Consider the following 23,084-nt stretch of genomic DNA (forward strand, 5'->3'; position numbering starts at 1 on the left):
ATCTTATGCCACTGTAATTCCTTTTACTCCACTGAAATACTGTCACATCTGACTTTGGTTTCTCCATGTTAAATCTAAAATTGAACTCAATCATATTGTGAACCCTCTCCCCAATGGTTCCTTTACTCTAAGTTCTCCAATCACCATTAGTGCATTACATAACACCAAATCCAGTACAGCCAATCCCCTAGTGGGGTCATCAACAAACTGCTCTAAAACGCCATCTTGTAGGCATTCTACAAATTCTCTCGAGATAGTATTCCAACCTGTTTTTCCCAATCTAATTGCATGTTAAAATCCCCCATGTCTACCCTAATGTCACACTTCTGACATGCCTTTTCTATATGCTGTTGTAATTTGCTGTCCACATCCCAGCTATTGTTTGGAGGTCTATCTTGACTATCCCTAGAGGTCAAGGATGATGGTCTTCATTCCTCTGAGCTCTCAGGTGGCTTATGAGTCCAATCGTGGAAAGTGGCCCACCAAGCAAAGACACCTGTGGGTGTATTTGTTTAATCTGTATTAATGTTACACTCCAAGAAGCACATGAGACTTCACAAATCAACCAAATATTTCCAATGGCATGGAAACCACAACGATTGGAGCTAATGGATTTGTTGCAACCTTCATCCACCTTCACAGCCATCAAGTTCGAAGTAACTTTGTCCTCCTGTTCCAACAATGAGGTCTTTGTTGGATTGTTCTTTGTCAGGGACTTCTCCCTTGACCTTAATCCACGGAGAAGGGAAGTCTATATATAATTGCCAACCGTGTATTTTCACCCTTGCAATTTCTTAATCTGCAATGATTTCTGATCCTATATCAGCTATTTTTAATGATTTAATTTTATTCCTTATCAACAGAACCACGCCATCCCCTCTGCATATCTGCCTTTCCTATCGATAACTGTTTATCATTGGACATTCAGCTCTCAATGACATCCATCCTTGAGCCACGATTCAGTGAATGGCCACAACATCATACCTGCCATTATAACTGTACTACAAGGTTATCCACTTTATTTCTTAAGCTGAGTGTATTTAAATATAAAGAAATTAGCCCTGTATTTGTTACTTTGTTTTCACTCTGTTCCTGTTGCATTGCAAATCATCTCAATGGCTGCAATTTTCCCCTATCTTCCCACTCAAACTCCCTACCAGCTATCTCTACTTGCGCACCAATACTGTCTGCCTCTTCACTTTTTTTTCTACCCCACTGAAAATCTAGTTTAAACTTTAGCAAACCTCCCTGCCAGGATATTGGTTCCCCTCCAGTTCAGGTGCAACGCATCCCACTTGTATTGATCACCTCTTCACCAGAAAAGGTTCCAATTATCCAAGAACTTGAAACCCACTCCCTGCTCCATCTCCTCAGCCACTCATTTGTCTGTGCTATCTTCCTGTTCGGGCCTTCCCTAGCTCATGGCACCAGGAGTAATCCAGAAATTACCTCCTTGGATGTCTTGCTCTTCAGTCTCTTTCTTAATTCCCAAAACTTACTTTGCAGGGCCTCTACCCCACTCCTGCTCATGTCTTTTATACTAATATGTTCCATGACATCTGGCTGCTCATCTTCCTCTTTAAGAATATTCTCCAACCATTCAGGAACATCCTGGACCCAAGCACCTGGGAAGCAACACACTATCCTGGGCTTTCTTTTGTGGCTGCAGAATCTCTTATCTATTCTAAATATCAATTTCCCATGACTATTGCTCCACCTGACTTCACCCTACCCTTCTGAGGTTCAGAGCTGACCAGAGCTTTTGGTCTGGCTGCTGCCTTGCCCAGATAGGTCATCCTCCTCAGCAGTGTCCAAAGGGGTATACATGTTGCTGAGGGGAATGGGCACAGGGTGACCCTGCACTGACAAAGATCAACTGCTCTAAAATCTTATCTATGACTTGCTCAACCTCTCAGATGTTCATCCAACTCCAACTCCATCTCTTTAATGCAGTCTTTCAGGAGTTGACTGCCCTTTCCACAGGCATACTCATCAGGGAAATCACCAGGTTATATGAATTCCCATAATCTCCAGGAGGAGCATTCCACTGCCATATCTGCCATCACTCCTGCACTATACCACGGGCAGCCAAGATCAAATCAGCAATAATGAAAGGAAAAAAACTTACCTTTCTTACCTGCTTCTTTGGCCTCAGCCTCTTCTTGCTGAAGCCTCTTGAGCCAAAGTCTTAACTCCCCACTCCTACACTGGGCCACTCACACAGTGGCTGCTTCACTTTTATTTATTCCTGCTAATGAATCATGATTTGACTGGTCCGCTATAGCACCAAGCCCCACAACCATTGCTTTTTAATCACCTTTCCCCGATCTGTGTGGAACTCTCTCTCCTAGAGAATCGATTGGCCTGATACGCTGGGCTGAAATGCCTATTCTGTGCTGTGAGACTCTATGACTATTAACTTTACATGCAGAAATCTGTTCAATCATCACTAATGCCTCAGTTTTCAATCTTTTGGTGGAGGAAGGTCACTAATAAGCAGCTGAATGCCTGGACCTTGCCATCACACTGCTAATCAGCCTTGTGTCTGGCACAGATTTTTTTTCCTAAAAGTAAACTTTAATCACAATAACGACCATCTCTTAGAAGAATGCAGATTTTCTCAGTGTGCCATGGAAAAGGATGCAAAGGTCTTTGTCATGGTTCATCCCCAGCACCTATCGATTTCCTAGGAGAGAGAGTTGCACACAGGTTGGTGATCATTGTTACAGAGGATTCTGTTCCCAGAGATGCATGCAAAGACAGACAACCAGAGCTGATAGAAGACCAACTCGGTGAAAGGCCCTTTGGTTTGCCTGAAACTTGTTGGTTTTTCAGCATACTGAATGCTGCACACTGCAGGTATATGTGCTGAAGGATGCACTGAGGCTTGGTGTGGCCACTACGAAGGCGCTGTGGAGAAGGACCACATTGTCATAGTGATGGCAATGGTGCTAAATAGAGAATGAGTGTAACAGTGTGCATTGATATCCACTAAGGATATGAAAAGACTGAAGATGCTCCATTACTGCTCACGAGGCAGAGGCCACTATTATCAATAGAAGACTGATGTGGTGGTCAGGCACAACTGGTGGGAACACTGGTGAAGGATATTTCAGGGTTAGTAGCCCACAGAGCTCCAATGTGTACTCATCTCCCTTTGTGTATCTCAGTAACATCATGGGACCTTTCTCTCTAGCATACAGTTTGTGTTGTACACACTTTTGACCACTTTAAATTGCATTAGGCTCATCAGCGTTTTATTTGCATGCAGTAAAGATGCCTATCCATGCTACCCACTCATTTAGGTAAGAGTGACCAATTCAAAAGAATCTGCAGTTCATTTTACAGTGAGATGGTTACAGGGTTGCTGAACTATTTTAATGGCCCATTTCTTTTATGTTTTCCCTCTGATGTTCTGTGCGCAAACTCGCATCTCTTCCCCCTTTCATCCCCTTGTTCTATCGCAACAAAAGCAATGGAAGCCCGGAACATTGAGCTGTCAGTCCTGCTCCTCCTGCAACCAAGTTTTACTAATGTCATAATTCCACATGCCAATCCATGTTCTAAGATAATCTATCTTTCCTGCAATTCTCCTTGCTTTGAAAAAGATGCACCTGAGAATATTTCCACCATATTCAAATCATTGACTTCTAACATGGAATTTAACAACACCTTTTCCCTCCTCCACTCCTCTATCTGCTCTGGCACTTCTGGCTTCCCCCCCCCCGCCCCGTACCAAAAATCTAGTTTAAACCCACCAGAGCAGCACTAGCAAAACTTCTCCAACTATACTAGTCCCCTTCCAGTTCAGATGCAAACCATCCCATTGGAACAGGTCCCACATTCCCTGGAAGAGACCCCAATGACCCAGAAACCTGAATCTCTCCCTCCTACACTATGTACTTAGCCACATGTTAAGCTACATTATCCTTTTATTTCTAACCTTACTCACACATGGCATGGGTAGCAATACTGAGATCACTACCCTGGAGGTCCTCCCCTTCAACTTAGCACCTAACTCCCTGAATTCTCCTTGCAGGACCTTCTTATCCTTCCTATGCACAGCATTGGTCCCCATATGGACCAGGTCATCTGGCTGCTCACCCTCCCACCTGAGAATGCTGAGTATTCGATTTGAGATATCTCGGATCCTGGCAGAAGGGAGGCAACATACAGTCTGGGGTACTTAATCTCTTCCATTGAACCTCTTATCTGCCCCCCTAACTAAGGAATCCCCTCTCACTGCAGCTGGCCTCTTCTCCTCCTTTCCCTTTGTTTTCAACTGTTGAACTGATTGCTGAATCCACTGATATCTGATAAGTCTCTTTATTTCAATCCCTTTGTCTCCAAATGTTTAACTTGATGTGGATTTGGATTTACAGAGGAAATATATATCACCCATAGTTATTGAGTCATTCAGTCCTAGAATGGAAGAGGCCCTTTGATTCAACACATACATGCTGACCAAGTTGGCATTCTGGGTTAGTCCATTTACCTGCATTTGGCCCATATCCTTTCAAATCCTTCCTATCCATATAAAGTATCTGCCCAAACATCATCTAAATGGTGTAATTGAAACTTCTTCCATAGCTTCTTCTCATAGCTAGTTTCAAATATTGACAACCCTCTGGATGAAAAAATTGCCCCTTAGTTGCCCCTCTTTATATTTCTCCCCATCTTCCTTGCAAAAAGACAATGAGAATTTGCTTTATCCATGCCCTCATGATTTTATAAACCTCTATTAGGTCACTCCTCAGCCTTCCACAGTCTAGGTAATAAATTCCTAGCCTACCTAACCTCTCCATATAACTCAAGCTGTTCAGTCCTGGCAACATTCTGATGGATCTTCTTTGCCCCCTTTCTCCTTATTGATGTCTTTCCTATAGCTGTACAGTACTCCAATAGTGGATACAGCAATGTTTATCAAGACTGCTAAAGGTCCCTGCCCAAAATTTTTGACTGACTATTTCTCTCCATGGATGCTTTGATCCACTGAGTCCCCATTGTTTACCTTTAATGTTTGCTTTATAAAGATTTTTACTTGCATCTTCTCCAATCAGTACCTGACCTACATTTTGTATTTCAAGAAAATATCTTAACATGCATAAAATGATAACCTGACCAGAACTATTCTCTTCACAGCAATTCACCAATTTGAAAAATACAAAAAGTATCCACTAGATGTAACCATGGCAACTTCATTGCCATGACCACCATTCTACATCAGCAGTATAACATTTTCACATTTCACTGCATACTTAACTCACCAACCATTTAAATGCCATGCAAATAAAATGGAATAAAAAATTCAATCCCAAATTACAAAGATCCAAAATTTAGGAAATGAATGTTGAAAACCAATAACTCATTATGGTATAAATTTTAAACTAAAAGTACAATCAAAAGGCTATGTACAAACTTATTTCACTGAGTTCATCATCCAGCGAGTGTCAATTGGTATTAATAAAATGCCAGTGACTTGAATCGTCAGCTCGTGTTACAGTTAGTCTTCATTGCCTAAAGTCAGGCAGCATCCTGTGAAAGGGACAAGGGATGTAGGCTGGAGAAGCTGCCAACAGTCTTGCTGAAGATTAACAGAGCCTAGAGGAGAGTAGCTTCCAATGTTGTAGGGCTTATTGACTGATGTATTATATTATATTCTCAAAGAGACAGAAAAATTCTGGTCCCATTATCACCCCATCTCTGTTTGAAATACATACTCTATCATTGCTCTGTCTCATCCCATTGTCATTTATCTCAACTTCCAGCTCTCTTTCCTTGTACCTTCTCCTCCTAAACTCTATTGTTATCCTATATTTTCAAAGAGACTCACAAATCTTTTTAAAAAGTCAAATGCAAACTTGGAAATACATGATATGTTCTTCACATAAGTGTTAGTCACCCAAAAATCAGGAGCTGGTACATAAATATTTTCAAAGGTTAGTTTTATTCTGTTAATTTCAAAATTCAGTTTGTTTTCCTTTCTAATCAATCAGAATAAACATGAAGAGAGATATTTTCCCTCCTATTTAATACACATTCTATGATCTTTGGATTAAAAGCAGATGCCAGATGGGTGTGTAGATGATAATTGGGTATATCTTTCTCAAAAATGTTCATTCTTTTTATAAATTCACCTGAAAGAAGCTTTTAGGATTTGCTCTTTAATTATTCATACAAGTTCAGAAAAGTAACCAAACAAAAACCAGTAAAGGTTAACAAGAAGTGTTGTGTCCGAATAACTGACTGAGTTGTTAGACCCTGGCTATCATTTGTCTCTGAGTCGTGCTCTGTTGACCTTGCTCCTGTATTAAGCAAAACCCATACAACATGGGAAACATAGGTCCCAACTGCAGATTAAAAATAATCTTTAAAGATCAAAACTCAAGCTGAGCCTTAAGAGGAAAAACAAAAATGTAATAAACATGTCAAAAACTTCAATGTAAAAAATAGAAATGGAAGGAAATGCTCAGCAGGCCCAGGCACTATCTGTGGAGAGAGAAACAGAGCCCAATGTTTCTCAATGATGACTTTTTGTCAGAAAAACAGAGGTCTTATTTTGGACAGATGACTTCTTAACTGATGACCTGCTGAGTATTTACAAAAAGGCTGCCCGTGAAATTTATATTTTTAAACTGTTATTCTCACAATTTTTAAAGCCAGTAATTTAAAAAAGTTTAATGAAACATTGTAGGAGCTTTTGTGAAGAACACATAGTTCAGCACCACCTGTTGGCCAATGCATTTTGTACAGAGTGACAGGAATGAATTCTATGAGGTTTTATCTTCTAGTTCTCTAAATCCACATTTTAAGATAAATAAGTAAATGTGACAATAGAAAGCAGAATATTGTTGCAAAAGTGGGTATGAATGTATTTTTGCAAAATAAAATTCCAAACTATATGATGCAACAAGAAGTCACATCTGAAGCAAAATTTTTGTTTCACTTAATAGTAGGGATTGGTTTATAACTTCATGCTGAATAATCTTTACTTACAGTGCTAATAAGTCATGACCCAGATCTACTGATGTAAACTCTTGTAAAACATACATTGGATGATCAATTTTCAAATAGATCTATTCAATATTACTTGTGTAATACATAAAAGTGGTGGAGAAACTCAACAGGACACACAGCATCCAGAGGAAGCAAAGAATCATAACCAATGTTTCAGGCCTGAAACTTTCATCAGTGTATGAGCATAAAACAGGCAGGTGCCTGAATGAAATGAGGGGGGAAAAGAGGGAAGAAGGGGCAGCGAGAGGAGCACAGGCCCATAGGCAAGAGGTCATAGGTGGATATAGGTGGGAGGGCAGAAGAGGAAAAAGCTGAGGTGATGTAGGAGGGATAGCTTTTTGAATGGAGAGGGATGGGGTGGAGATCTGGAGGAAAGGAGACAGAGTGATAGAGAAGAGAGAAACAGGGAAAGGGCCGACAGAAACTGGAGAAGTTGGTATTAAATGCTATCTGATTGGAGAGTGCCCTGATAGATTATTAGGTGCTATTCCTCCAATTTTTGGGTGTCTTGGTTGAACGGCGCACGAGTCCTTGGACAAGCACTTTGGTATGGAAATGGGGTGTGAAATTGAAATAGTTGACCACTGGGAGGTCCTTGTTATTGTAATGGATAGAGTGAAGGTGCTCAACAAAATGATCTCCCAGTCTGGGTCCAGTACAATGCAGAGGAGGCTACAATGGAAGTACCGGATGCAGTAGATGAACCCCCGCAGATTCACAATTAAAGATTCTCTTGGAAGGACTGTTTGGGGTCTTGAATGGTGGTGAGGGAGAAGGTGTGGGTGCTGGTTCAGCAGTCACAGGAGTAGATATCAAGGGGGCAATGAGAGGGAAGGAATGAGTGGATGAGGGAGCCATGAAGGGAGCAGTCCCTGTGGAAAGTGCAGAGGGGACGAGAGGGGAAGATATCTCTGTTAGTGGGATAAAGTTGTAGCTTGCAGAAATTGTGGATGATATGTTAGATGCAGAGGCTGGTGGTAGGTGAGACAGGGGGTAGGGCAGATTTGCGGGAAACAGAGGAGATATGGGTAAGGGCTGAGTTGATGGCAGTAGAAGGGAAGCCATGTTTTTTGAAGAAGTTCTGGAATGGAAGCAGATATGATGGAGATGGAGGAATTGTGGGAAAGGAATAGAATCCTTATAGGGGACAGGGCATGAAGAGGTTTCGTTGAGGTAACCGTGGGAGTCAGTGGGTTGCTGCATGGCGGGTCTGATCACCATTCCTAGTAGGAATTGGTATTGCAAGGCCATGATTACTTGATGGGTGAGTGTTATGGGTAGTTGGAGGGTGGGGGGTGGTGGGGAGAGGATCCAACCATTCAATTGATCAAATTTTTGGGTGTATGATCATTAGTGGAGGTGATATTCAGGGGGCTGAGGACCAGTTAGGGATGGGTTATTATTGAGCAGTGGGTGGGGAAATGCTCTGGTTAGGGTTTGGTTCACTTTTGGGGGATCAAATTAGCATTTGGGATATGGGTCATTGTTTGCCTGCATAAAATCAGCTGTCTGGGAGGGGTTGGATTTCATGGGTCTGACAAGCAGCCAAACGATTTGCTCTTGCAAGGGGGTGTATTCAGATGTCTGATTTGCAGCTGGGATACTAGATGAAGGGGGTTTGTGTTTGGGAAGGAATCTGATCAAAAATCGGGTGGGAGCCCGTTATTAAAGAATCAATATTGATGTACTGTTGGGATGGAAGTTTCATTTGGATGTTTCAGTTAGGAGTTGGATGAAGGCTTGGTTTTGGAGGGGCATCATCTATCATCAAGTGGCAGTTGGTATTCATAGAAACTGATCTATTGTTGGAATGGCAGGGGTAGTTGGTATTTGGAATGGGAGGAATCCGCAATTGTGTAGGGATCTCAGTTTTCAAGGGAACTAATCTTGTCTACTTTTGCGATTCGGTATTCATGTAATCTGCTCTGCTGTAGGGGTGGGGGGTGGGTTCAGTATTTGAGGCTACAATCATTAGGCATGTGGCTGATAGTCAAGTAGGATATTAGATCCCAGGAGGCTGCAGATCAATAGAAAGTGAGCTCATCATAGTTTACGTGGACTTTGGTAAAGATTTGGGACGTTCAGTGGAGAGAAATTGTTAGGGTGGTTTGAACTGAGTTGGGACCTGGGGTTTGCTCGGGAGGACCCCTTTGAGTCATTCTGAAACAGTTTTCATATATAGTGGCAATTTCCTTCTCCTTGCATGGCTACATATGCATGGCCTAAACTCCTGGTGGTGGCATCCATTTGTGCAGAGCGCCTAGTTGGTCAACACCACATGCTTCCAGGCTCCTCCGCATTTTAGTTGCCTGGAGGAATCAGAAAAATATTCAGCACACAAAGAGATAATTTAGCTAGCAAATCTATGGGTCAAAGTTCATGGACTTAGCTATCCAATAAAATACATTCTCAATTTTCGAAAACATTTAGTTTTTCATATAAATTTTCATGATTTCTCAGTATAAACTGCTTACACCTCCACCCACATTAGGTTATCGACCCTTTGTGATTTTTCCCAACTATTTCACAATTAAATGTGCCTTCCTAATGTTACTCCACTACTACTGTTTATTAGTTTGTGCTGAAATAAAGAGAGGATGTTATGTGTTCTTTTGTTAAGAGGGAGTTGCTTAATTCAATATAATTCTTATATAATTGGATAACTAATTAAAGGGACAATTGTTTGAGGTCAAGGATTGGTTGAGAAGCTCATTCTTATACATTGAATGCCCTTTTGCATGTGGGGATTCCATGACAGCCCTTGACAGGAAGTGACATGCTTTTGACAAGCGTCAGTCCCAGTTTTCACAGCTTGAACCATAATGGTGAATCTGCAAGATTATTAGCATATTTTTACAAGCAGTCACCACATATTTTAAGAGGAGGCAGATAAAGGAGGAGTGGTGGAAGGGAAGCAGGCAAGTAATCAGGAAAGGCCTAGTGCGCATCTCAGTCCAAACTATTACGTCATGTTGAAAAATGAAGGGGATGAAGGGTCCTTTGATGAGTTCATCAAAAGCCATGTTCATAGCATTGTGGATGGATTAGCTGAACAAGTAGGAGAGAGCAAGTGTCCAAGGGCAATAGTGGTAGTTGATTCATGAACAAAAGGAATAGATAGGTGTTTCTGCATCCCTTGATGTGGTCTGTTATCTCCCTAGTGCCGTGGTCAAGAATGTCACAGAGCATTTCTGAGGAGATGGGGAAACAGAATTTGTCCTAGTGACAGATAAAATGAGTATGGAGTCTTGCACCTTGATTTTAGGGAGGTAAGTAGCTGATTATAAAGCAGCAGAACCTCCAAGAATGTAATCTCTGGATTACTTCTGGAGCCACGTTTGAGCAAAGTCAAGAAGTTCAATCTGCTGGAAATTCATTCTGAAAACCATAAGGGTTGACAGTCACAGACAAGCAGCAATAGAAATTCACCAAGATAATTTATTAATTATTACTAATTATTTAAAATCTTTCTTAAATCTACCCCAACTATGCACGAATATACTTATGCATGTATGGAATACCCAAACCAGCCAAAAAACTAATGAATCCTTGTCGAGTCATTTCCAGAGAAATGTTCTTTCATATGAATGGTTGTCACAACTCTCCTTTTCCTTGCACAGGGGAAACAAAACGAATGACTTCCAAAGCCCAGGCATGAGTCAGTTGAAATGACCATCACAATGCAGGTATATGCCTGCTTCCTTTCCCCAGATATGGGTCAATCAAAACGACCATTACAAGAATTCCCCTGGCAAGGAGAATCAGCAGAAATGCCCATTTCAGTGTTTATCAGATGGCTGACTGATCAATACTGAAATACCTTTTTTTATGTTCCAATCTTTGGCTTGGCTTGGCTTCGCAGACAAAAATTTATGGAGGGGTATGTCGACGTCTGCTGCAGGCTCGTTGGTGACTGACAAGTCCAATGCGGGACAGGCAGGCAAGGTTGCAAGGGAAAATTGGTTGGTTGGGGTTGAGTGTTGGGTTTTTCCTCCTTTGTATTTTGTCAGTGAGGTGGGCTCTGCAGTCTTCTTCAAAGGAGGTTGCTGCCCGCCGAACTGTGAGGCGCCAAGATGCATGGTTGGAGGTGATATCAGCCCACTGGTGGTGGTCATTGAGGCAGGCACCAAGAGATTTCTTGTTCCAATCACAAGACTCATAATCACATGACTCTCTCTCATCATCTGTTTTTCCTTAATAAGCAATCATTGTTCTTGGTTCTTCTGTCAGAGCATCACTTTGTTTATAGTCAATATCCAGCGGTGCCATTCTGTCTGTGATATTGTGAAACCTGTGAATGTTTGCAGCCTGCACTAACCCTCAAAGTGAAACAGGAGCTTGTAATAATAGAATTAATAGGCTAGGAAATAAACAAAGAATGATGGGACTCCAGGAAATATTGAAGGGGAGAGAGATGGGCGCATATGTCCTAATATACTGCAAAACTGCAGCACATTGGTGGTCATGCCTGTTTTAAGGTGGTTTAGAAGATATATGGGTACTTGAATTCATTAGTCAGAATGCAAGAGCAGAAGGTTAGCCACAATGTTGTGTCATACAGTGTGCAAATCTGGTCACCACATTATAGAACAGCACTAGAGAAACTGCAGAGGAGATTCACTAGGTTGTTACTTGGGATAAAGTATGAGGAGTGGCTGGACTGGAGAAAGCTGATTAGAAGGACCAAGTCAGGACATGCAAAATTTTGAGTGGTACGGATAACACACAAAATAAGAAGCCTTTCCCCTGAACACAGGTGCACTTAATCAGATTTAAGGTGCTTGTTAGGAGGTTTAGAGAGGCCTTGAGGATGAATGTTGTCACCCAGAAGGTAGTCAAAACCTGGAACTCACTGTCCAAGGGGATGCATAGGAAAGATTCTCTCAAAATATTTCATGAGCATTTGAAATGTCTTGCCATAGAAAATTATGGGTGAAGTGCTGGAGAGCGGAAGTAATATATGAAGGCTGGCAGAGTAATGGTAATGCTGTTCTGCCTATAATTGCATCAAAGATTTATCAACAACTTTCTCGTATTTGTTGGCTGACATAAACTTCACACCATTCTGTTTGCAATTCTGTTTAAGAAAACAGTTTTGTATTTAAACATTCTTACCACAAGGGGGCAGTGAATCTTCGTGATTCTTTACCCTGGAAGGCTGTGGAGACGGGCATTGAGTGAATTGGTGGCTGAGATTGATGGGTTTCTGATAGTAAAGGAATCGAGGGATAAAAGGACTGGTGGGAGAAATTGCACAGAGGTAAAAGTTCAGCCATGGCTGAATGACATACCTCCTGCTTTTATTTCTTGGAAACTATTGTTAAAGCAGTAACAGAACATTTAGAAAATGATAATAAAACCAAAGTTAATAGATTTATGAAAGAAAAATTGTGCTTGGCACATTTATTCAAGTTCCTTGAGGATTTAATGAGCAGGCTAAATAAATGAAAAGTAATTGATATAATGTATTTGGATTTCCCGTAAGCCTTCATTAAAGTGTCGCATAAAAGGTCACAGCAGAAAGTTAAAGGTTATGGCATTGTGAGTGATACATTAGCATAGGCAGAAATCTAGCAAGCCAACAGAAGGCAGAGCGTCAGGATAAATGGGACATTTTCAGATTGGAAGCTGTATCTTGTGAGTGCCACAGGGATAATGTAAGGGCCTCACTCGTTACAATTGATGCTGATGTCAAATGAAGGGACCATGTACATTGTTGCCAAATTTGCTCATGATACAAAGATATTTGGGAAAGTTAAATCAAGGAGGAAACGTGGAGACTGCAAAGGGATGTTGAAAGGTTAAACGAGTGCTTAAAAATGTGACAGTTGATGAGGGGAATATATGAGGTTACTCTCATTGACAGGAAAAATAGAATCAGAGAATGTTGTATAACTGGAGAGAGAGACTGCAAGATTCTGCTGTATTGAAGGATCTGGTTATCCTTGTAACGCCAAGGTAACACATAGGTACAGGAATAATTAAGAAAGACAATGAAAATGTAAAGTACAGTAAAACCTCAGGTATCTGGCACCTTTGGGGATTGGAAGGTGCCAGATAAGTGAACTTTCTGGTTGCTTGAGATTGCGTGTTGTGTGATTGGTGAATTGACTGCTAGGGGGCACCAATTTTAAACATTTTTTTACCTATTTATTTTCCATGAGTTTTTTTTGGCCATTGTTTGAATTCTGGATAACTGCGATTTTACTGCACATGGAATATAAAAGTGGGGGGTTCTTCTTGGAGGGCGCAGTGAGACCAAACTGTATTTAAAACGTACCGTTTAGGTCTCCTTTTTTGTAAAAAAAAATGGAAGATTATGCATGCATTGGAAGCTGCTCCAAAGAGGTTCCCTGGGTTAATATCTGGAATGAAGAGGCTTTGTGAGGAAAAGCTGAATATAGAAGAATGAGAAATCGTATTGAAACCAAAATATTGAGATGTTTTGTCAAGGTACATAGTTGGGGGGGGGGGAGGGGGGGGGAGACCCAGGCAGAGTTTTGGAATGATGGACTTCCCTTTTAAAATGAACTGGAGGAGGTAGTAACTCTTTAAGAGGGTTAAAGCTTTGCAATTCTCCATGTTAAACAAAATGCCAAATAATGGAATATGTTTAAGTCTTGGACGTACAGAAATTTTGTCTTTTAGAGAGATGAGGGTTGTAGGGAATGGGCAGTAAAGTGCAAGTGAGACCAAAATCAGAATAATTATTGTACTGAACACAGGAGCAAGATTGAAGGGCCATATGGTGTACTCTCCCACTCTTCTTTCCTTTCTTGGCATGTTGCTGCAATTTTTCAGTTAGTGATATATTTAGGGTTTTTGATTGAATCAGAGACCCTTAGATTGCATATGGTTACTTGCTTGTAGAAAATTAGCTGTTGCCGTCATTGGTCTGAGAGGTAGTTATTCTAATTTATTTTCAGCAGAATTCTTGCATATCCTTTGTATACAATGACAGGAATACATTGGGCTGCATGGAAACAGGAAACATTTAAATGAAGATTAGAAAATAAGTATCAACCTTGTCTGATTCAGTGAATCTGATGATTTGCCTTATGGCAATTTCTATGTTATTCCACAGGCTATCTAATAGTATTTGAGCAGATGTGGAAGATCGACAATTTCACTCACTAAATTCTGCTGGTCATTTTGCAGCATATGCGAACTTCATTATCACTTTTTAAACTCTTCATTGCATAAGATGATCCAAATATAATTTTGTTAATACTTCATAATTTCTTGGAATCATTAGCCCCTTTCACACTTGCATCCCACTATATTGGCCATTCAGTGCCCTGGGATAGGAATGGGGGTTTGGCTTTTCACACTTGATCACTCCAACTGGGACACTGAACGTTTCCATACTTGCAAGGAGCCATCCCTGGGGTTAGGACTGCTCTACCTTCTTTGTCATGATGCTCTGAGTGATGGTGGACCCGCCCTAAATCCTGATCAATGTATTATGATCTTATATTTGAACAAAATTATTCATGTCTAATTATAACATAATTAAGGTTTTTTACAGCACAGTATGAGCCCTTCAGCCCCTGTTGTTGTTGTGCTGACCTATATAAACCTTTGTAAGGGACTGTGGGAAAGTGCTAGCAATAAATAGCAATAGCAGACAATTTTTGTACAGTATGGGAAAGTTTGTAGCACTATAGCACACAATTTATATAGCGTGGGAAAGTTGGTAGCACTATCATGTACAATTTATAAATACCGTGGGAAAAAGCTATGGCGGATCTGCCCTCCCTGAATTCCATGCAGCAAAGAAAGGGCTGTATGCCCGGCTGCATGCATAGAGCACGACATTCTGGGAAGTCAGGTCCGCCATTGCTTTTTTCCCATGATCTTTATAAATTGTGCGCTATTGCGCTACCAATTTTCCCTTGCTGTTTAAAAATTGTCCACTATTGCTATTTATTTCCTCTCTCTCTCTCTCTCTCTCTCTCTCTCTCTCTCTCTCTCCAACCACACCCCCCCCCCCCAACCCCACACTACTGTGACTTTCACATGACAAAGTACCTTCACATTCCTGCACTCACACAAAAACTTGGGTCATTTCAATCCCACAATGCAATTATCCATTTTAAAGTTGCCTTTTAAACTTGCCTGATTGCAACACTGGCATCTGAAGGGGATTGTACTAGGGGTCAAAGCCATCAATCCCCTGTATGAGATGACTTCATCTGACGCCGGTGTTGAGATTATTTTGCTTTCACACTTGGCACTTTAAAAGCCGATTGGCAGTTAATTCCTTGCAAGTGTGAAAGGGCTATAGAAATTTAGGGCACAGGAGAAGACTATTCATCAAATAATTTCTACACCAAATAGTTACAATTAACCTATTGGAAGAATGTCATTGAAATACAGTAGTACCTTACACATTTGTAAAATAGTTTCCTTCACTATTTTTTGTCAGGTACAATATATAAATTATTTTGCTAACAGGTTTTTAAGTGTACCCTTTTTAAAAAAAAATTGTTCTCCATCTTAATTCTTTGGCTTGGCTTCGCGGACGAAGATTTATGGAGGGGGTAAAAAGTCCACGTCAGCTGCAGACTCGTTTGTGGCTGACAAGTCCGATGCGGGACAGGCAGACACGATTGCAGCGGTTGCAGGGGAAAATTGGTTGGTTGGGGATGGGTGTTGGGTTTTTCCTCCTTTGCCTTTTGTCAGTGAGGTAGGCTCTGCGGTCTTCTTCAAAGGAGGTTGCTGCCCGCCAAACTGTGAGGCGCCAAGATGCACGGTTTGAGGCGATATCAGCCCACTGGCGGTGGTCAATGTGGCAGGCACCAAGAGATTTCTTTAGACAGTCCTCGTACCTTTTCTTTGGTGCACCTCTGTCACGGTGGCCAGTGGAGAGCTCGCCATATAACACGATCTTGGGAAGGCGATGGTCCTCCATTCTGGAGACGTGACCCATCCAGCGCAGCTGGATCTTCAGCAGCGTGGACTCGATGCTGTCGACCTCTGCCATCTCGAGTACTTCGACGTTAGGGATGTAAGCGCTCCAATGGATGTTGAGGATGGAGCGGAGACAACGCTGGTGGAAGCGTTCTAGGAGCCGTAGGTGGTGCCGGTAGAGGACCCATGATTCGGAGCCGAACAGGAGTGTGGGTATGACAACGGCTCTGTATACGCTTATCTTTGTGAGGTTTTTCAGTTGGTTGTTTTTCCAGACTCTTTTGTGTAGTCTTCCAAAGGCGCTATTTGCCTTGGCGAGTCTGTTGTCTATCTCATTGTCGATCCTTGCATCTGATGAAATGGTGCAGCCGAGATAGGTAAACTGGTTGACCGTTTTGAGTTTTAATTAGCATATTGGTAAATCACAATGAACTATGGCTGTTTGTATCAACTACTGGATTTTGTATGATCTAGCATTTAAGAACAATAGATTTCTCTATCATAATTAAATCATTAATAAATACTGCAAATACTGTGATTTCCGCCCTGATTCCTGACAGACTTGATGGTCACAGTTGTCCAATTATAACGCAATTACTATTGATAGCTAATCTCCTTTTTCCATTATCTAACTAATTTAGAAGCCAATTTACAACTGTTACATGAATCTTAATCTGTACACTCAAGTTTGAAGATTCTTAAGCCCCTTTCACTATATTGGCTATTCAGTGTCCTGGCGGTTTGGCTTTTCACACGGCCACTCCTAACTGGGACACTGAATGCTTTCACACTTGCAAGGAGCCATCCCCGGGGTTAGGACTGTTCTACCTTCTACTGGTGATGTCATGATGCATCGAGTGATGGAGAACCTGCCCTAAATCCTGATCAATGTATTACAATCTTATATTTGAACAGAATTAATAATGCCTAATTATAACATAACTAAGCTTTATGTACAGCACAGCCTTCAGCCCCTGTTGTTATTGTGCCGACCTATATAAGGGACTGTGGGAAAATGCTAGCAATAAATAGTAATAGCGGACAATTTTTAAACAGGGTGTGAAAGTTGGTAGCGCTATAGGGAAAAAGTTATGGCGGTCCTGCCCTCCCAGAATTCCATGTGGCAGAGAAAGGCCTGTATGCCCAGCTGCATACATGGAGCGTTCATAGAGGGGTTTCTCTGCTCCACAGCATTCTGGGAAGTCAGGTCCATCATTCCTTTTTTCCCAGGTTCTTTATAAATTGTGCGCTAGAGTACTACAAATTTTTCCATGCTGTTTAAAAATTGTCCGCTATTGCTATTTATTGCTATTTATTTCCTCTCTCTCTCTTTCTCTCTCTCTCTCTCCCCCACTGAGACTTTCCCATGACAATGTTTATACCTTCATTTTAATCTTTTCTTCCTGCACTCACGCAAAAATGGGTCATTTCAATCCCACAATCCAATTACCCCTTTCACACTTGCCTGATTCCAACGCCGGGTTTTGTACTAGGGGTCGAGGCCGTCAATCCCCTGCATGAGATGACATCATCTGATGTTGGCGCTGAGCTGATTTTGCTTTCACACTAGATGCTTTAAAGGCCGATTGGTGCTTGATCCCTGGGATCACTTGCAAGTGTAACTTTACAACTCCTTTCCCAGCACCTAAAATTTTTATTGATCAATTCAATTTATTCTTTTAAAAAAAATTCTCTGGAACAGTCTCTCTTTCAAAAAATAATGATTCCCACCAGCTTTTGTTGATTTTTTTTTCTTTTTCACAAACCCCTATTTTAAATTGCTAAACCCATGGTCAAGTCAATTCACAGTTGAATATTTCCTCAGCAGGTATGCCATGATCTCACATAACAACTGCATGGAATGTTGAAACATCTTTGATAAAATAAATAAAAAGTGCACAAGGGTGAAGGAAGCTCCGATGTCATCACTTCAATTGTTTTCTAAATCTGCTTCTATTTCTTATGATGGCTCTTGTAAAAAATACTTCTGAACATTACTATATGCTTTATGCAATACAGTATTTAAATGAATACACTGTATTTTTTCTCTGATGTTGTGGATGAAGTTATCATTTATTGCTTGACTGCTGTTTTATTATATAACTGAGTCAAGGTCTATTTAATATTTACACTATTGACATTTATGGCAGGATGCAATTTGCTGGCTTACATTTAGAAAATTTTGCTTTTTGTCTTTTTATCTAGACTACTCCCATAACTAAGTCAAACCAGCAAACCTCCTTATTCACTTCATTCTTCCTTGCAAAGTTCCTGGAAGAATCTATCACTACCTGACTTCCTTTTGGTTTTCTACCTGCCTTTTTTTTTTCAACATGACCTTTTAAAAATCAGTAAGATCCCAAGATATAGGAGTGGCATTAGGCCATTGCATCCTTTAACCTCGATTTGACATTCAATTACACTTTGGTTGGTTTCTAAATCAGCTCCAGAAGATTTAGGAGCGGAATTAGGCTACTTGGCCTATCAAGTCTGCTCTGCCATTTGAATCATGGCTGATGTGTTTTCCTTCTCAAACTCACCTCTGCCTGTCCTTGGTCTAAAAAGTCAAACATTCATTGATAGGTGTTCTCAAGTTCCTCATTCACTGAACAACCTCAATCCTAAGGGGGAATCCTTTTTGAGAAATAAGTTCTTCCTGCCTCAGCCCTAAACAGCTGACTTCTTATCATCTAAATACGGCAGCTACAGAACTTCCAGGCAAGGGAAACTTGTGAATGATGCCTACACAAGGCTCTCTGATAATGTTGTAGGATGACAAGGAGGTCCTTTTTTTGCCAGAAAATATGCAGACACACTTAGAGGATACCTGTCTTGCTCAAGAATCAATCATCAACAATATTCTGTGCATTTTAGAGAGTCAACCACATGGCAATTTCACAATTTGCAATATAATTGACATCTCTAGCCAATTCCACTGGATTTCCTCAGAGAGCTCCACTACCCTTCTTTTCACCTCTTTGAATGTTGATGTTAAAATGGGCATGACCACACTTCTCAGCAACCAGGTCTTCAAAGCCCAGGTCTGCCTGCATTGCTTATCCTTTCATCAACATTGTTATTATATAACACTGTTGTTGTGTTGTAGTGTTGGCTTCCTTTAACTTTTGTCTTACTACACTGGCATTGTGGAGAGTGTCTTTTGTTGGTTTAGCTGTCATATACTTACCACCATTTAGCGGCCTTTAGAGCAATTTCTTGACAGTCTTTAAGAGCTGCAACAAAGATGAGGTTTTAGTCTTCCTTTGCCTTTATTGCATTTATTAAGGGTTATATTCACCATTTAGATCAGTGGTTTTCAAACTGCCTCCCTAAACTCACATTCTACCTTAAGCAATCCCTATGCCTTAAGTGCTCTTTGATTAGTAAAGGATTGCTTGAGGTGGTATAAGAGTGGGAAGGGAAGGTTGAGAATCACTGCTTCTAGACCCAATTGTTTCTGAAATAGTTTGCTTGAGAAAAATTGGCATTGGCCCATTTCCTTTGGAGTTATGAAACCGTACACATAACAAGTTAACAGGGTACCATGAAAAGAGGTACCCATACTTTTTCTTTCCATTCTCCTTAAGCAATCCCTTACTAATCACAGAGCACTTATGGAACAGGGATTACTTAAAGTGGAATGTGAGTTTGGGGGGCAGTTTGAAGACCACTGATTTAGACCAATCATGATTTACTTCCCACTCCTCATCTCTTTTATTCTCAGTTCAGAGCATTGGTGGTGTCAAATTTATTAGATAGTCCATGTTCTCACCTAAATTCCAACCTCATGATTTTCCTTTGTCCACAGGACAGCTGGTGTTGAATTCCTTATCCTGAACTGTATCTCAGGCTGAACCACAAGAATAATCTTCGCAGTTTTGCTGCCATTTCATTCAGGCTTGTTTTTGTTTCCCAAAATCTATTTATTAAGTATCAAAACAATTTTGTTCACATTATACAGATGGACGATGTGGCCCTTTTTTGCCCGTTGATTTTCTTCATGGGTCAGAAATCATGTTTTCTGATGATTTTTTTTCTATAGAGATGGGTGTGAAATTTCTTGCCTATCAATTTTGGTGTCTAATACATGTGCCATAATAAGATCCTTCTTCCTGGTTATAGCGCATCGAATGACTCAAAGACTTGTTGATTCAAACCAAGGCTTTTATTAGCAAAAAATGGGAGCATATTACATCGAGGTCAACCAGGTCTGCCGGTGGGCGTGGCTACAGTTCTCAGTCAATCACTACTACTATATGTAAATATATACAAATATAAATATATACATTGGTGATAGTATCCCAGACTATCACATTGGTTAAAGCTTTCATCTTTTCATCTTTTCTGCAGAAGCTGAGTTCCAGACCAATCATTCTTCCATCTTGCTGGACTTAGTGCAAAACCTTGTAAGGAAATAGATAATAGGCCCTCCTGACTCCTGCTTCAGGCTTTGTTGAGAGCATATCCAGATATTAAGTGTCCACTCAGTCAATTTTCTGAATGCTGCCACAATGTCATTGACCTCTCAGTTAATAATGGGCTAGAACTGGGCTTTAATCACACAGTGAAATCATGCAATCACCACAGATTGGAGCTGAATTTTCTCAGTCAAATTCAACATTCACATGGAATTTGGCTGACTTCAGTGCTACCACATGTCATTTTTTAATGCCTAAAGCCTGTTCTTCATTACACTATAAGGTTGAAACCTGTGACCTGAATCATGTTTATTTTCAAACTATTTTAATAGAACCCAAATGTTGCCTATGTTATCTATGTGACTTCTACACAGAATACAGTGCACAAAACAGAGTGCAATAAAAACCAATAGGATTAGTTATGCTTATAACAATAAAGATTTCTACCCTCCCACCTCCACAAAGCATGTTAGATGATATTGTAGGCCTCTACACTGCTTCCACAGTAACTTGACCTGCAGTGCATTTCTAGTATTTTCTGTTAGTTTTTACAGTCTTGTAGCCTGCAAAACAAAATAAGGTATTGTTTGTTGAACATTTTATTTTGTCCCAATTCACCCAGATATTGTTGCATTTTCATTTTGCATGTTCAAGAACTGCAAGCTGGTCAGGTAATACAACGATAAATGGTGTCGGCTGTACATAGTGGTTCCAATCGAGGGACTGAACCTGTAAGCTTGCTCTTCCACTGCAGTCCACGTGGGGGCCACCTGTGTTCCCCGCATTACACTGGGAAATCATTATTGGGACTTTCGTACTCTGACTTCACTGTTAAAGATCATTCACCACTCAGATAGAAAGCAAAATTCCATGCGACTGGGCACCAGGTTATGGAAGGACACAAAGGTAGCCCCAGCACCACACCTTGTAAAGTGTAGAGGTGGGTGAACATTAAACAATTATCTGGGCAGAGGGACTGGATCAGTACAATAAAACCCAACAGGTGAAATTGAAGTAGAATGCCTCAAAAAGTTGATGATTGCATCTAGGGGCAACAAATATTGCAAATGTCTGTAATTCCAGCCAAATGAATAAAAAAAAATTACAATTCTGTGAACCTGACAGCCAATAATAATTTCTTTCTGGCTCTTCTCTGAAATTCAACTTCAAGTTTATTGCCATATATACCAAGGCACAGTTTATTTTGCGATAAGTTCAGCAAAACATCTCATATAATAGTGCAGCAGGTGAGACACAACACAGAAGTGTATGGTTTCAGAAAAAATAATCAGTTGGTATCCCAAACAGGAAACATAGTTTTCCTATGGGAACATTCATTCAGGAGTTTGATAAGAGTGGGAAAGAAACTTCCCTCAAATCTGATGGTGTGTAATCTCAGGTTTGTGAAGCATTTTCTTGAGTGGTGGTGGTGGGGGAGAGGGGGCCTGAAAAGAGTGTGACAGAGATACTGTGAGTGTTTTAATATGGTGGTTGTTTTTCCAAGGGAGTTTTAGATGGATTCAATGGGGGGGGGGGAGGGTATGAGCGATGGACTGAGCCACATTCACCACCCTCTGCAGTTGCACGCACTCTTGGGCAGAGCTGTTCTCATACTAATCAGTGATGCACCTGTAGAAAAATATTAAGGGATCCTGGTGAAATGTCAAATTCCCTCAGGAGTTTGAGGAAGTAGAGGCATTGGTTTCATTTCTTGGCCATTGTGTTAATATGGGTAGACCAGGTCAAGTTACTGGAGAGATAGTTCAGGTAGAAGGTGCCAATAAAAGTGCTTTGGCTTCAAATATTTTATTGAAAATGTGTTCACTGAGGTACAGACAGGACAAATTTTACCTGAGCACATCACTTGGACGGGGCTTATTCCCATTTAAGTCCTATCTTTTTCAGAGCTTTGTCTTGCATCCATGACCTCAACTCACACTTCCTTACTAATATGCCATGACTTGGAACACTCACTTGTGCAGAGCATTGCATTCCAGCCAAAATCAGATGCTTTACTTACTTTAGGCCTCTGAATGTTCTTAGGAGGGCCTTACTGTGAAATTGTAGTAAATGTGTAGCAGAAACCAGTAACTAAGATGTAGGCAATTTAGATTTCTTACTCCTCAATGTGACTTCAATTCTGTGAGGTGGTGATGGAAGTGATGGTGTTAGCAGAGGCAATGAGACCATAGACCCAATATGGAACCATTGATGTCACATTAGTGTTGCACATTAAATAATGTGGTGATTTGCTGCTCAGCCTTTGCTAATGGACTCATCAAGATGTTGCTGTGATCGGCCTCTCAATAGTGTCCTCAAGCCACATATACCAATTTGAGGGTCTAAGGGTCTCACTTCTCCCTCATTTTGTGGGAATAAGTATTACCGATTAACATTTTGTGTGAGGGCTATTTACAGCTGGGACTTGCTCAAGACTTGAATGATTTTCATTCTTTCACTGGGACGGTGAACCTTTTGGCAGAGTTTCATTCTTGCATAGTAAGAAAGTTTGTCAGTTTATTTGCGATCAGGTAACTTGTTTCATCCTTGGCACATTGTGAAAGATCCTAGACAGCAAGGATGAACTCATTGTGCCAAAGATAGAACACCACAAGAATTAAAACCCAGAGTAAAGCCTCAGTGCTATGTTACTGATGCTATGTTACTGATGCTATGTTACTCAGTGCTATGTTACTCAGTGCTATGTTACTCAGTGCTATGTTACTGATGCTATGT

Source organism: Narcine bancroftii, chromosome 2 (assembly GCF_036971445.1).
Source record: "Narcine bancroftii isolate sNarBan1 chromosome 2, sNarBan1.hap1, whole genome shotgun sequence".
Classification (NCBI taxonomy): Eukaryota; Metazoa; Chordata; class Chondrichthyes; order Torpediniformes; family Narcinidae; genus Narcine; species Narcine bancroftii.